At 44.5% G+C, this 15,835-nt stretch overlaps 2 long non-coding RNA genes across 9 annotated transcripts in view; one reads left to right on the forward strand and one right to left on the reverse strand.

The window, feature by feature from the left end:
- The window catches only part of LOC137231581 (uncharacterized), a 262,745-nt gene that overhangs the window by 123,369 nt on the left and 123,541 nt on the right, over nt 1-15,835 (forward strand). The window lies entirely within an intron of this gene.
- LOC137231580 (uncharacterized) overlaps nt 5,851-15,835 on the reverse strand; it is a 249,619-nt gene continuing 239,634 nt past the window's right edge. For both annotated transcript variants that reach the window (XR_010946665.1, XR_010946666.1), the window contains exon 7: nt 5,851-6,155. This is a non-coding gene — a long non-coding RNA (uncharacterized lncRNA). The remainder of the gene's footprint in view (nt 6,156-15,835) is intronic.

Below are 15,835 nucleotides of genomic sequence, written 5' to 3' on the forward strand. Positions count from 1 at the left end.
CAGGTTCATTTGGATGGAAAGTGGCCGATGTGGGGTTCAAGTTCATTTCAGTGTAAACCCAAATGGTTACACTTGCTCTGCGTGGGAGGGAGCGTATCCGTACGCATACACTGCCTGGAAGGGAGAAAAATGGACGAATATCCAGGTGGTTTAAAACATGCCCAGAAATAAGCAAGGAGAAAGTGGCTTCTGTAAGGCTTTCTCCACAAAATCAGGAGGAAGAGTGGGCTAATCTCAGCGCAGTATGCCTTTATGTGAGTTAGTAAAAGGTACCCTTTCCTGGAGGGTGCACCCTCACACGCCAGTGGCTTGTGTGCAGGAGGGCTGACCTCCGACCCCTCGTGTAGGGAACCCTGGCCTAAGGAACACTCTGCACATCACTACCCTATGGATGGAGAAGGGGAGGTATCAGTAAGACGGGGCGGGGGGAACCAAGAGGGTCTTGGAATGGCTGGAAACCAGAAAAGGATGGCAGTATTTATTTTATGATCTTCAAATATTTATTCTTCTCACTCGTTCTTTCTTTTGCAAATAGTTTAGTGCACAGAGGGAAACTCTTCTTATGGTTGAAGAGGTTTAGCTTGATTTCCAGATGCCAAGTCAGTTAGAGTGTGACCACACTTCCCAGAGCTGGTCTGGCTGAAAGCCAGGGAAGAAGTAATTCAGGGTACTTATCGTTACTACATTGTCCCAAAGAAAGTTCAAGGAGTCTTATCTCAGAGGTATTCGCTTTTAATAACTAGGCTGCCCGTCTGATAACGTGTTCCTCGGACTGTCTGCTGTCTCTCCATGTCTCCATCTCCTCCGCTTTCTTTAGCTCTTCTAGGTCTCTGCACAATCAATCTGTGATGTTCGGGCTTTGATTAATCATAGTAATAATACTGTAATAATAATCCAAAGATAGAGATGAAGGAGATGAAGGAGGAGGGAGAGGAGGGAGGGAACTCAGTCACATGGACTAAACCTAGGTCTGTTGCAAATGGGGAGGATGCAGGAAGAAGGGGATGGGACTAAAGAGGAGAAAGAGTTATTTTCACAAATAGGAGACCATTTTGAACCTCAAGGAACAGACCAGAAAACTCAAACCGTGAAGTGTTTCCTCTGGAAATTATCTTAATGGTTAAATAATAGTACCTAACGTTCGTAAAGATGTTGCATTTCTCACATGCCATCGCGTTTACTAGTAAGAGCAACACGTACTAGTCAGATCTGTCAGATATGTGGTAGCAGATGCCCATTTTACAGGTGAGCAGACTGAGGTTAGAGAGGTTGAGTAAACTGGACTTGGCTAGGGACAACTCCGTCTTACCACTCGTAGAGTTTTAGCAACTTGGGGGCAGGGCCCAGCCTAGGATTTAACACTGATAGGTGTTTCATAAGTGTTTGCTTTAGGAATAGGTGAATTAAGTTATACATTGGAAAAATAAGTGAATCTTGTTGCAAACATAAGGGAAAAGTGTGTGTGTGTGTGTGTGTGTGTGTGTGTGCACGTGCGCACGCTCACACTATGACAAGGTAGTGGGGAGGGGAGTAGGAGGTGAGAGTTGTGGAATCTGGGGAAATGGGCCCATCTGTCTGCTGCTTGGAGCACCTCTTATAGATCAGAGAGAGAAAATCATTGGTGACTTTTGGCATCAAAATGGGATGCGTGGAAAACTTCTCAAAGCCATTCAGGCTGAGATGGCGGCATAGCCCTGTCCACTGTAAGAAAAATTCCCCCCCAAATTTGGAGGGAGCACGTTAATTTACTCCTTCTCTCCCCTTCCTCTCTGTGAAGGCTCTTGCCTCCTTCTGTGGGTCCAGATCGCCAGACAAATAAATTCGGGGTAGGGTGGGCAGTGGTCAGTGGAGCTGGGACGTGAAAGTCCTCTTTCTCCATCTTCCAGCTTTCCTTACCATTAAGTTGTGGGTTGAGACTGGTTTTAAAAAATTCACATACCAATTAAAATAAGATACTTTAAAAAAACAAATTCCAGCATATGGAGTATTGGCTCTCTCTCTCTCTCTCTCATTCTCTCTCTCTCTCTCTTTCTCTCCCCACTTCCTTTCTCCCCTTCTCTCCCCTCCCTATACCCCACCTCATGTATCCCTTTTATTCCAATTTATCTGTGTTCCCAATGAGCCGTTTCCACCGAAGCTGGAGCCCTTCCTCGTGAAGGTACACCTCAGGTGCTATAGGGCACGCCCAGTGTGTGGATTAATCAGCCCACAGCACCATCTGTCATGATTTAGGCTTAATTGGAAGATGGACCTCACAAAAGGAGGCTTCACATGGAAGGAGGGGGTGGGAGAAGCAGCAAAGGCAGGGCCTCTCCCTTCAGGAAGGAAGCCAGCAGGCCCTCAGGTGCGAGCCCGGTTCCAGATCAAAGGGGAAAAGAGGCCTGCACCTGGGTGTATGGGGCAACACGCCTGGCCATGTTGGTGGCAGGGAGAGGGTGAGCCATCCGCAGGAGGGCTCTGAGAGGGACAGATTACATGGGAGTACAGTCAGCATCACCGTGTGAATTTCAGCTGACTTCCAGATTACTCTCCAGGACACTCTTCAATAGCTCAGGGGGAAAAGGAACAGAGAACTAGGTCCTGCCTGCCCACCTCGTTATACCCATGGCCCCTCCCGTCACCTTTAGAAAAAACAAGCAAACTAGGTTGGCCAGCAAATTCAGTTAAATTAGGCACATTTCATTTTTGCAAAGTTGAAAATTCAAAAAATTGGCTTTGGATCCACAGACCCTGCAAACCAAGGGCAAAGGTCATCTGGTTACAGAAGCCTGATTTTCCCATCCTTGGTGTTTCTCCTCTAAATTGGATGCTAGAGAGATGCTGTGACACTTCTAAGCCACTGTTACCTTTCTTCCAGTAGAAAGTTTATCCACCTACCAAAGTACTCAACTTGCTCTCCAGGGGTGGATGGGAATTGTGAGTGCATGTTGGATTTATCACACACACACATTACTTATTTGTGTGAGAGCCACGTCATACCCTCCAGCACGTGTGCACCTTAGTGACTGGGTCATGCACATATTTCTGGGGACCTGGTCACATGGTAGGCACTCAGTGACCAGTATATAAAAAGCTAAACAGTTGCAGGGCAATTACAGGGCTTCTGACACAACACAAGATATACATGCTAAATCTCTCCCTCTGTTTTGAGTGGCTTTGAACATCTTTTTAATACTACTACTCAGAGCTCTTTCTTAACATAAGTACAGAATTACAACAACCCACCTCATGATTTGCTGTACAGTAAAATTTCCTTAATTGGGCCCAGCATTTTGGAATTTAGTTAAGACACGATCTTATTGGGTAAGAAGTTTGAATGAAGGGTTGTAATTTCGAAATCTGTAAGTTTATGAGATCTACACTTATTAAACAGTGTTTGTATAAATGTAATCCTAGATTCATTTAGCTAATTTTCCTTATTAGTACCCCATTCATTTCTGAAGTTATAGCAAAAAAGAAAAAAAAGAAAGAAATACTGTAACATAATTATCAGTATTTCTTTAAACAAATCCTAGAGTAAGAAATTTTTTTAAAGATTAATTCAAATGAGCCTCACAATCTCTCATTTCTCAAAACAATAAGATTTTACTCTATTTAATTCCAATTCCTTAGCAGCCGTCTTTATCCAGGGGAGAAATAAGTTAGCGGAAGCCTTGGGAAGGAGACGTAGTGGTTCAAAGTAACAGAGCTGAAGTTCCGTGTTTCTAGATGCTGCTTTTGGTAGATGCCATTTCTTCTTTCAGACCTGCTGTGGCCAGGAATCACTTCACCTTTTCTACTGACTACAGCTGCCCCTTGATTATCGCATGTGTTCCCTTCCTGGTCCGGTTACTACTTTTCCTACAGCAACCAAAGAACTGTGGGATTGTCCCCTTCCTTTCCCCACAGCTCAGGAGTCTGGCACATTCTGATGAGGCTTTGTCTAAGGAGGTGGGTAGAAGGAGGTGTCATAAAGGAAAACTTCTCCCTCCTCTGGGGAGGGAGAATCTCCCCTCCTGCTCACCTCTTCTGGGAAGCCTTCCTGGAACCCTCACTAGGTCTGGGTGAGTGAGTTGTCTTTGCTCTCTTAGTGCACTTAGGGGCAACATGCAAAGAATGGGAGTTTTAGGGCCTCATACCCCAAGTTTGGATCCCAGGGCTAATATTTATAGCAATGTAACCTTAGGCAAGTCTCTGAGCCTCTTTCAGTCTATTTCCTTAAACAAAGGGGAAAATAAAACTTATTGGAGGGTAATGGGAGGATTAGAGATAATATGCTTTAACATAAGTAGTACCAGAATAGTAAATACTCAAGAAATGGTAGCTCTTTTTATGATGCCAGCACTTCCCACACTGTTCTGTGATCATGTTTACCTGTCTGGCATCTCCTCAGGACTGTGAGGTTTTTTAGAGGATGTTTCTCTATCCCTGGACCTCGGAACAGAATCTGGCACAGAGGGGACATTATGTGAATGTTGTTTTTGGAAGAGTGCATCAGTGAGTCCACGAGAATGCCTGGATTCACCTTTAAGCAGGCTGACTTGGTTCATGCATCATGCAGAAAATTTATTTCTTGAGACAGATTTGAGATTAGAGACTATTCTAAACAATGAGGAAAAAAGGAAAAGAACAAAGAAATTGGATTCAGTATTTTGGTCCTTAAAGTGTAGCATACCCATGAATCATGATAGAACTCACTATATACCCATGAATCACGATAGGACTCACTATATACCCATGAATCACGATAGGACTCGCTATATACCCATGAATCATGATAGGCCTCACCATATGAATACAAGAGGTAACTGGCTACCTCACAGGCCAGGTCATGCACATTCTGTGCATTCAGACGATGGGTGCGAAATGGAAAACTGAAACACAGAAGGCTTTTTCTCTCCCTCGGCCCCCAGCATTTCTCATTTATTGGCAAGACAATCACTATTTTCCTTCTAGGTACTGTTCATGGGAAGCATTGGGATCTTAGAGAGACTTGCAGAATGAACAGTTGTTGGCATCTCCTTGGGAAGAACAGAAAAAACCCAAAGCTTTGATAGATTTTAAACTGCAACCCTCCTGGGATGCTCTAAATGGCTCATAAATACAGCCGATGGAATATTGCCTATGTGTATTTTCTACTTACACTCACCTTTGAGTTCTTTTCTGGCCCCTTGAGAATCAATACATACAATAACAGAATTGCTGATGTATTAATCTTTTCTGCTGATCTAAGCATTGTTTTTCCTACCAAAATGGGAATAGGGCTGGGGGAGGAAGTGAAATCTAGACCACTGTGAAAAAAATGGGGGGAAAATTTAATTTCCAGACTTCAGGAAATACACTAAGTATTTCTCTTTTTTCTAACCTCATTAAGGCATCTTGATGCAGTGCCCTGGCTGGCCCAGAGCCATGGATTTCAGATTATCACCAGCATCCTCTATCTTGGTTTTGTGACCTTCTTAAGACAAAGCTTTAGCTCCAGGTAAAGCCTGGGCCAGAAGTTCCATTAGAACAATAAGCCTCGTTCTCTAGAGCCATGGCCCCTGCCCGAGGGTTTGCATTACCATCCTGCAGCCTAGCATGGCGGAGGGACAGTTTTTAGGTTTTGAGAACTTTCGCCTGTGAGTATACTTTATTGGGGAAACTGACGGTGAACATCCACAGGTGGGGAAGGAAGGAAGAAGATCTCCACTGGAGATGAGTCCGAGAAGGAGAGCCCCGTTACCTAAATTCTCAGCGTGAAATTAGCAATGCCGTATTGTGCTAAGAGGCGTCAGGGGAAGAAGCAAAGGAAGAGATGGTGAACAGGTTCTGTTGTACCTTTGATTCTCTCCTCCAGCTTCTCTTAGAGATGAAGAGATTGATAGCAAATGGAGGGGAAAAAAATCAACTCCTTTATTTTTGTTTTGTTTTGGTTTCTCTTCCGCTCCTGCTTAGAAAACTAGTAAGATTCTGATCCTAAAGATACACAGATGAATGGTATTTGACTTCCTGCACCTCAGGGTGAGGCATGAAGTCAAAGGGCAGGGGACAGGGAGCATGGTTTCGGGGTAAGAGGGCGCTGGGCTTAAGGGGCAGGACCTTTGCTTCTTGGGTAGATTGCTTCACCTCTAGGACTCAGGATCCTCCTCTTGAAAATGGCAACAGTCACATCAGCTTCTGCCATGTAGGGACACCTCCAGCATTAACAAGAGAAAAGCAGCCATGTTTAATATAAGTTTTACACCATGTGGAGTCCTTCATAAGGAAATGAAGCCTGGAAGAAACAGTTGAACCTGGGTGCTTTTATCCTAAGTTTGATGAAGAGTGGACAGTCGTGATAGGACAGAGAGTACAAGGTAAGTCTAACAGACTGGGGGCAACTTAGCAAAGCCTAGGTGTCCCTCTCTGTGTCCCTCCATCTTAGGAGACAAGGATGCCCCTCTCCTCCGGGTATAGGGAGGGCACTCCTCACACGAGGGTTTTATGACCTGCTTCAGGGGACAGTCAGAAGGTCCCTCCTGCACGTGCCATTCCCCAAATCCTTCAGCTTCAAGTATTCAGTATGCCAAGGTGCCGTATCTGGGGGTAGCGTGTCCTGAACCCTGCCACCAATTTGTTGTGAGGAGTAAACAAGATAATGAAAAGCAGTGGACTCTGTTTTGTTTTGTGACGACCCTGGGGGAATCTCCTTCATTGTGTGAGTCCTGATGGGGAGGCAGGATTCTGGCCCCATAGGCAAACTGAGCCTTTCAGTATTCTGGGGACAGTGGCAAAGTCACTCCTGGCGGCTGCATCATGGGTCCAGAGTTTGACAACGGCAAGGTCCTAGCCAGAGGGATCCTGTGGCAAGATCCACACTTTGTCCCCACTGCTCAGCCTTCCTTGATTTCTGCCCATTTTCAGAGTTTTCGGAGCTCAGTTCTCTAGCCTTCTATTCCGTGAACTTCTGACACTGTTTCCGTACTTTCCTTTTCTGCTCACGGTTAATAAGCTGGTATCTTTTGTTTGAATCGAGGAACACTGACCATTGCAAATGTGAAGTATGTGATACAGCCAGAGCACACAATGGGGTGTTCACCAAAGCAGAACACTCAGTACCTGGTACCTATTGCTATCATTAGCCTAATGGCATATGACTACCCTCGGCATTCCAGGAATTCATATTTGATGATTCAACTATTCAGATGTCCATGGTGTGTTATATTTTGCTGGGATACCAATTTAAATTGCCTTCGGAACACACATTAGATTATTTCTTAATTGTTTGATATTTTTACAGGGAACATATAACATCTGTAATCCTCAAAAATAATAACTATATTTCCATTAGAAAACACATGACTTTGATTTGAATTATATAGACCCGTAAGCAACAAAGCTTTGGTGATTTTCTGACCTCAAATTAATGACTAGCAGGCCTAGGTTATAAGAGGGAGAAATGTGTTCTGTAATTATATTCTAGAATGGTACCCCATGGGTGATCAGGATCTTCTGGTAGGATGGACCAACTCTAAAGAAACTTCAGTGGTTAAAGAAAGACAGGCTAAGAAAATAAAGTTTAATATTCTGAATTAAGGCCTGGGTTATAATCTATATTCAACGAATAATCTACTAATACAGACACTCGGTCCATTATCAAGCTTGAGCATGTATGGACCAGTACCAGAGCATCTTGTCAGTCAGCCAGGTCCTTGCTCCTCAAAGGATGGTCCCCAGGACAGTAGCATCAGCATCGCCAGGGAGTTTATTAGAAATGCAGACTCTCAGGTCCCATCCATACCTACTGCATCAGAATCTGTATTTTACAAGATTCCCCGGTGACTCATAAGCATATTAAAGTTTGAGAAGTATTGATAAGTAACTTAGTCATTAACAGCTGGGAGAAACGTCAGGGCTAGTTTCCCCAAACTAGATGGCGATAAAATTTACAACCCATTTTCAGGCATCAGTGATTTACTCTGGGGTTGCTAACCTAAGCGAGTACTGTACTCTTTAAGGAGGTAACTCAGGAAATTTCTGTCTTACCTCCTATAAAATTATCATTTTTCCATGTTTTTTTCCCTTCAGATTGACAGTCTGAGGGGAGTAGAAACCTCTTTTCTGCTTTATCTGCCTCTGGCTTGAAGCGAGAATGTAAAGGGCAACAGAGAAAATAACCTTAAATTGTCTACATCACTGAAAAGTAGTGATTTCATCTTTTGGGGTGGGACTGGGTCAGCTCGAATCTTACTTATGCCATTTGTTCAGGACAAGAGGTTTCTGCACGAGAAATAGCTGAGTATAATGGGGAGAATGGATTAGATCCTGAGGAAGCCGTTATCATGGAGTGTCAGTGAATAAAATTAACATGTATTTTTAATAAGTCTGTAATTACTAATTCTACAATAGACCATATGGTCTGTTCGCTTTCGTGGACTCAAACACTTAAGCCCTCAAATGCCGTTTAGTTTTAAACACACACACACATCCACACACCTCTCCCCCTCAAAGAAAACAAAAGAATTGCATTTCGAGCTCCGTGACATTTCCTTAAGGAATAAAAATTCAAATTACTATCGAAGCCATGACTTTTACACTTGTGTCTAGAAAGCACAGCGACGCGTTTTTGCTGTGCCTTGTATCTTGGGCTTCTCTCTTTGTGACTTGTTGACTCAATAGTGTGGGCTGAAGGCATCCTACCTGTGCTAAGTTTTCAGCTCTAAGTGCTGATTGTGAATTTTTGAGTCAGACCTGGCATTGTTATTTAAATGGTTCACTGCATGTTTTTCATATTAGAATTCCATTAAATTGAGAAACAAAGAACCCTCTGCTGCTTTCAAGAGAAAATACCTTCATTTTCCCACTTCTAGACTGTAAGTATTTTTTAGTCAGGTCTTTTTATAATAGTCTCATGAACATATTTTCTGAGACGTGCATGCACTTTATGACTTCATTTGGGTTTTTTAAAACTTCCGATTAAGCAATGCCCCTAAAAATGTTTTCTCTACTCTGAAAGGCTGCAGGAAGTCTCATGTGGCTCTCATCGCCTTAGAAGGGTTCCACAAAAAATTGCTATCTTGCAACATATTCTTAAGAATGGGGTAATAAATGCCAGCATTAGGGGGACAAATCAGTCCATTTAAGATGACGGTGTATTTTGAAAATTCATTAACTGAATTTTTAAAAGTCAGTCTGATCACTATGGACAATTTCACCTTTTAAATAAGCAAGAGATGTAGCGTTGATGAACGGGATTTGGATCACCCAGGCTCACAGCTTGTTCACGTCGGGCCTTGAGCTGGAAATTTAGAAGAATTCTCTGCAATTTGGAAAGACCCATTCCAGAGAAGACCTGGTAGACAAGGCCTCCATTTACCTTTCTTAAGTTTCTAACCCAGTGTTTTCAGCAATCATGAAAGGGCGACCAGATTTAGGGCTTAGGCTGTCCTGTTATAATCGTTTCCTTTTCATGGGATTGCACACAGTCACAGGGTAGGAAGAGGTGCTAAAGATACCTGTGCCATGCCCGGTATGGGGAGCCCCTGGGGACCCTGATTCTTGGGTTTCGCCTCTTTGTCCCCAGCACGTGGGCAAGTCCAGGACTCAATGTATCTCTTATCTATGGAGCAGCTAGAGAGTCAAAGCTGCAACCTTACATTAGTGCCTCCCTCTTAGGACCATCTCTCTCTAACTGGAGCTTCTAACTAGACATCTGATTCTTCCTTCATATTTGAGAGAGGAGCTTCAAGAAACCACTAGAGAGCTGGACACATATCCTCTGCAACTAGGAACTCATGGAGGATTTATACCAGATTCATCCCTGGGAAGAGCTTCAGTGACCTGTGGTCACCAGAAGGAGGGCTGAGTCATGGCACTCCCCGCAATGGCAGGCAAAGCTACCTAAATCCTAGGGACCTGAGATGCAGCCCAGTTTGGTACTGTTGGTCTGGGGCTGTTGTAGATGGCATCCTGCAAGCATTTAAGAGTCGAGAAGAGAGAACGCGTAAGAGTGCCCACAAGAAAAAGTCAACTTGAAACGTCTGTACGGTCCAGAGATCACGATGCCATCATACGACAGTGTCATTCAATTAAGAACTTTACTATCTGTTTCCTTTCCTTTCTACCCCAAAGGGTAGAAATTGTAGCCAGTGGATGGTGGGAAGGTTGACCAGAAAAGGTGAGAGCCATACCCTCTCCCCAAAGAAAGGCAGTACAGTTGCTGGAGAAGGAGGCGTAGTATCTCAGTGGGGTTCAGGATGCCCTAACCCCAAATATGGCACCTTGGCATAGTGACCATTTCCAGCTGAAGCAGTTTGAGAAACCAGCAGTAGTGGGAAGGTCACTCTGACCTTTCCCCACCCTTCTCCCATGAAATAGGTCCTAAAGCTCTCAGGTGAGAGGAGCCCTGCCCGTACCTGGAGGAGAGGCGCATCCTTGTCTCCAAAGACAAAGGGACTCCGAGAAAAGTCTGAACACCCAGGCCTGGCCAGTGTCCCCCAGTTCACTACCCTTACCTCACATTCTTTAACCTTATTCCTCCACGACTGTCTACTCTTCATCAAAACCAGAACAATACTCAGGGCTGTTTCTTCAGGGCTTCATTTCCTCATGAAGGCTCTGTGTCACGTAAAACTTACAGTAAATAAATTTGCTCACATTTCTGCTGTTAACCGGTCAGTTTCATGTTCAGACTCAGACAGGGACTCTAAGAGGACCCTGCAATCTTCTCCTCTCCTGCAATCTTACCGTGGATACTGAGGTTGCTCGGTGTACTGGGCTGCACACCGTTTGTTACTAAATTAACGGAGACATGGCTGAGATTTCAAAGGAACGCGTGATTTTTTCCATTGCCTGAGAGTAAACGGAAAAGCCACGGGGCGTGGAGTGTCCTCACTTTTATTCCCAGACAAGGCAAAGTTTCCCTGCTGGGTGGTTTAAAAGAATAAAGGTGTCAAAAATATTACACCCCTCGAGAACTGGGTGATTGGTAAAGTGGTTGCATGCTCTGTTTCCACTAAACAGAAACGCTTGGGCTGAGAGCAGATATTCATGGAATCCTTTAACAAACAGTTGTTGGCACATGGCACTTGGATAGCACCGGAGAGTAAAGATCGACACACCCTACTCTTTGCCCTCAAGGAGCTGATGATCTACTGGGGAATGAGGACAACTGAAAATGAAGATGACTTTTCAGTGTGCTAAGTGCTGCTACAGGGTACCCAGAAGCACCTGACCTCTCTCAGAGGATGACAGACAGCCTTCCACTGGAAGTTAAGTGGAATTTGAGACTCGAGGTACCAGTAGGTATTAACTGGCAACAAAGAAGAAGAAAAGAAAGAAGGTACAGGGAGGATAATCGCGTTCTGGGCAGAAACAACAGCAGAGGGTGAAGCCCACAGGTAGATGAGCAGGGGCAAGAAAATTGGGAGCTGTTTATTTGCTTGGAGTGTGGAATTCAAGGGGAGGAATAGCAAGAAATAAGGATTGCGAGACAGGCAGCATCACATCAGGAAGAGGCGCATAAGCCGTACTCAGCTGGGATTTTCATCTTGGGTCCATGTCAGTTTTTGGCAAGGGAAGGATCAGACTTGCACTTCTGAGTAATTTCTCCAAAGCAGAATAATAAGAAGAAAATATTAGGTCCTTTAATCACGTTGTTTAAAATCGCGCCCTTTAAATTTTTCTCGTTCTGTATGCTGTTTACACATGCGCTTAATACGGTAGCAATAGTACGTGCCTGTCACTTATAAATATATGCACATTTGAGGATGCAGGGACAATTGCTTTAGAAAGGTCTCCCCTGCTGCAGTAGATGACGGTGTGGAACGTGGGTTGGAGGGCAGCAAGGGTGGAGGCAAGGAGACTAGTTAGGAAGCTGTCATGCTGATTGAAGTAGGAACGACAATGGCATTAAGGATGCAAGGAAGTGGCTAAGTATGAAGCCGGCTCTAATGTCACTTCAGGCTTGCACGTGTGATGGTTCCATCAGAAACCTCCGCACCCACAAGCGAGCTGACAGATGAGGGGGATAAGGAGCACAGGATGTCAGAAGATCCAGGTGTCAAGTCCTGGTTTCCTCACTTAATATGTGATTTGGGCAAATCATTTACTTTCTCAGCCTTTGTTTCCCCAACCATAAACATCGGGCTATTGAAACATGGCCTCACTACTTCCTGGAGCGATTGTGTTGACTCAGGAATAACAACTAAGAGGTGATTCTGAAATCAGTGAAGCACTGGACACACACTAGACGTTATTCCGTATCTATCATTATTCCATCATAGAAAGATTCCACAGGTACTGGATTTCCGCGTGCGTGTTGTCAGGCTCCACCTCTAATTCTAACAAGGGAAACAAATTACCCTGCCACTTAGTAAAAGCCAGCATCGTGTGACAAAAATAGAAATAAATAGGTCCGGAGACCAAGTTATGCCCTTTCCTCCCTGGGAAGGGCTGAGACTCAGTTTCCTTATCTGTGAATGGGGAAGAATGGCATCTCTCCTGCCTACCTCTCCGTTTAACTCAGAGGGAGTTGTGAACACACACTGAGCTGAGGCCAGGAACTCTCTTCGGCTCTGCCTTTCCCACAACTTCCCTGGGTGACCTCTAACAAGTTACTTTCCTCATCTGCAAAATGGGCAGACGATTTGTTTGACCTTTCAGTTATGAAATATCATTATTCTATTAAAGATGAACGATGAGGTGAGATGAAATACAGAGCACGTTCATGACAACTGTGTATTAATTTTTCTGTTTTGCCTGGTTCGGTGGGGAGGAAAGGATGAATACGTTGAAAGGGGAATAAAAAGTTTACCACTAGAATTATCTGCACATTAACCAAGGCATGGAAAATGGAAGAAGCTGTGAAGATCTTCTCAATATGCAGAGCCACCAGGCAATCAGTGACAATAAAACTGTGAATTCAGCAATTCCATGCTGGGTTTTAATTTTCTGGCACTGGTGTGCCCATTATTTAAGCATGCATTTGGGTTGGTGCCAGCCTGCCTCGCTTCCCCACGGCGAGGGAGGGGTGCTGAGAAGCTTCCCCCATCACACACCAGTGGGCTCGGGACTCCCACAAACCCGCTACTCTTGAAAGGTCAGGAAAGGGAGGTGGCACAGCAGACTTTATAAATGACAAAGGGAAGCTGGGGGAGAATTGGTGAAAAATGAAGAGTGTGGAAAAGGAGGGAAGAACTAGAAGAAACAGGGGAATAGAATTAAGGGGAGGAAGGAGACAACACCGTGATGGTCAATGCTGTTTCACGGACAACAAGAAAGGGAGAAATTAGGTGTCAGAATAAGGTATGAGAAGAGGATGGAAGATGGGGATGTACAAGGACTGTATGGTCCAGATCCCTTTCTCCTCCCTGGTCAAGGATGCAGTCAGGTGACACCTCCAGCTGCAGAAACTTTGCACCTGCCCGTGTCAGTGCTGAGTCTCTTCCTGGGCACCTTCCAGCCAGCAGTGAGGGTCTAGGGCTTTTGCCTAACGTGAACCCTGCCCCAGAGCTCCCCGCTGGGCTAGCTGAGGCTTTCTCAGAGCTGCCTTTACATGGAGACTCTTCCTACTCAATCTCCCTTCCTTCTCCCCGATGGTGGTTTGTTTTATACGTCAACCTGGCCGGTTGACGTATAAATAGTCCCCAGTTATATAATTACACTAATCTAGGTGGTCATGTGAAGGTACCTGGTACATGTGGCTAACGATCTCTAATGAGATGATTTTAAGTAAAGGAGATGAACTTCCACAACGTGGTTTGGGTCTCGTCCAATCAGTTGAGCGCCTTCAGAGAAAAAACTGAGGTTTCCTGGAAAAGAAGGAATTCTGCCTCAAGGCTGCAGCATCAACTCCTCCTAGAGTTTCCAGCTTGCCGGCCTGCCCTACAGATTTCAGACTTGTCAGCCCCCCCAAATCACATGAATCAATGCCTTAAAAATAAATCTCTTTATATATATAAAATATATATATAATATTTATATATTATATATATATAATATTTATATATTATATATAAAATATATATATATATATAAAGGAGATATATATATAATATATAGCTCTCCTATTTGTTCTGTTTCTCTGGAGAACCCTGACTCTCTTCTTTTACAAGCATCAGACCTGTAGTCTGATGGCTCTCCCTACTCGCTCCTGCCCCCCCTTTACCTTCCATGTTGTTACCCCAATAAATCTCTTGCACTCTAACTCCATCGGCCCTCTACTTGCTGAAGAAGCCAAATGCAGCCTGGACTCTCCAGACTATGTCCTCAATTCTAGTTTAGAAAATCTGGGCATAATTAGCCACAGGAGCTTATCACACTTGAGTGGGAGGAAAAGAAGTAGAAGAAATATAGTGTAAAAAGAGAAATGAAAGGAAGGTCAAAGGCTAAGAGAAACATGGGGTCGCAGCTAGGAGACGCATCAGGGAGATTGCCTTTCCCCCCAAAATGCAGCAATGTCAGATCTGGATGTTGATTTTAAAGCCCAGGGGCTTTTTGCAAACAGTGGATTGGGAAGACACCAGGCAGGAAAGGAGAGGAACAAACACACACTGGTGTTTGTCTCTTGTTTGCTTTTGCTTATTGGAGAATCCATTGAAAATGTATATTTCCCCTTTGCCAATTGCATCTCTTAAATTACCTTACTTAAGAACACACACAAAAACAGTATTCATCGCATCTGCTTCAATTTTCTCCTCAACTTTTACGGATTCCTCTGCGTGGCTTCTTAACAAAATGAGACTGAATCGTAGAACTGTCTGCTATTGCACAGATCATTTTTTCCCTTAGCTGCTTTACTTGTGGTTTATATAGAGAGTAACCTGGATGGGTTGATTCCAGGGACCATCTGTGATACAGTGATGAGGTGAAGACAATATGACCGGAGCAGTCCGCTGTACGAGGCTGGGAAGGAAAGGGCAAGTGCTAATTAAAGCCACTGGACCTGTATCCTGGCACAGCATTACCTGACAGCCTCTGAAGCTGGATTTTCATTTCTGAACTTGTGCTGACTTCCCTTAAATCTGAAGAGCTCCCGTTCAGTCATTCTTCCATCCATTTCTTCGACAGTAGTTAACTCAGGGCCCAGCAGGTGCTGGGCACGGTGCTGGATGCTGGGGAAGAAAACCAGCATCATTGCCAGCTCACAAGCCTTCCGGTTCTATTGGTTGGTGAATGCTTACGAGGCCGACTGTGTTTCTGGGTTGCTTCTTTCACAAAGGTGTGGCTAAAGCCAACTTTAAAAGCTTCCGTGTCCTTCTGCCAAGGGTTGTTGTGTGGCAGCCATGCAGAGGAGGCATATCGAGGATGTCGCTTGGTCCACATGCTCAGGGAAGAAACCACAGGCCTTACTGGCACCACGGTCTTTTTTGTTGAAAGCCAGTTGGCATTAGCCGCTGGTCTCTCCTCAAATGGACGGAGCACTTGTGAGTGGAGCAGGGTGTACTGCTCTTCTACCAGCCAATGCAGCTCCTGCCATATCTCAGTCACCAAGATGCTGTCCCGAGGGCATCTGAATTTCTTATGCAAATGACCTTTGCATTACCCTGGTATATTAGAGAAACAGAACCAGTAGGGTGTGGGACTGGCAAGTGCAAAGTCTACAGGGCAGCCTGGCAGACTGGAAATTTTGTCAAGAGTAGAAGGTGCAGTCTTGATTCCAAAGGCGGTCTGGAGGCAGAATCCCGTCCTTTTCGGGGGACCTGAGTTTTTTCTCTTAAGGCCTTCAACTGATTGGATGCATCCCATTTAGGAAAAGGATACTCTGCTTTATTCAAAGTCTGCTGATTTAAATGTTAATCGTATCTTTAAAACACCTCTACAGCTGCACATAGACTGGCATTTCACCAAACAACTGGGCTCCATAGACTAGCCATGTTGACACATAAAATTAGCC

The sequence above is a fragment of the Pseudorca crassidens genome, chromosome 10 (genome assembly GCF_039906515.1).
Source record: "Pseudorca crassidens isolate mPseCra1 chromosome 10, mPseCra1.hap1, whole genome shotgun sequence".
NCBI classification, from domain to species: domain Eukaryota; kingdom Metazoa; phylum Chordata; class Mammalia; order Artiodactyla; family Delphinidae; genus Pseudorca; species Pseudorca crassidens.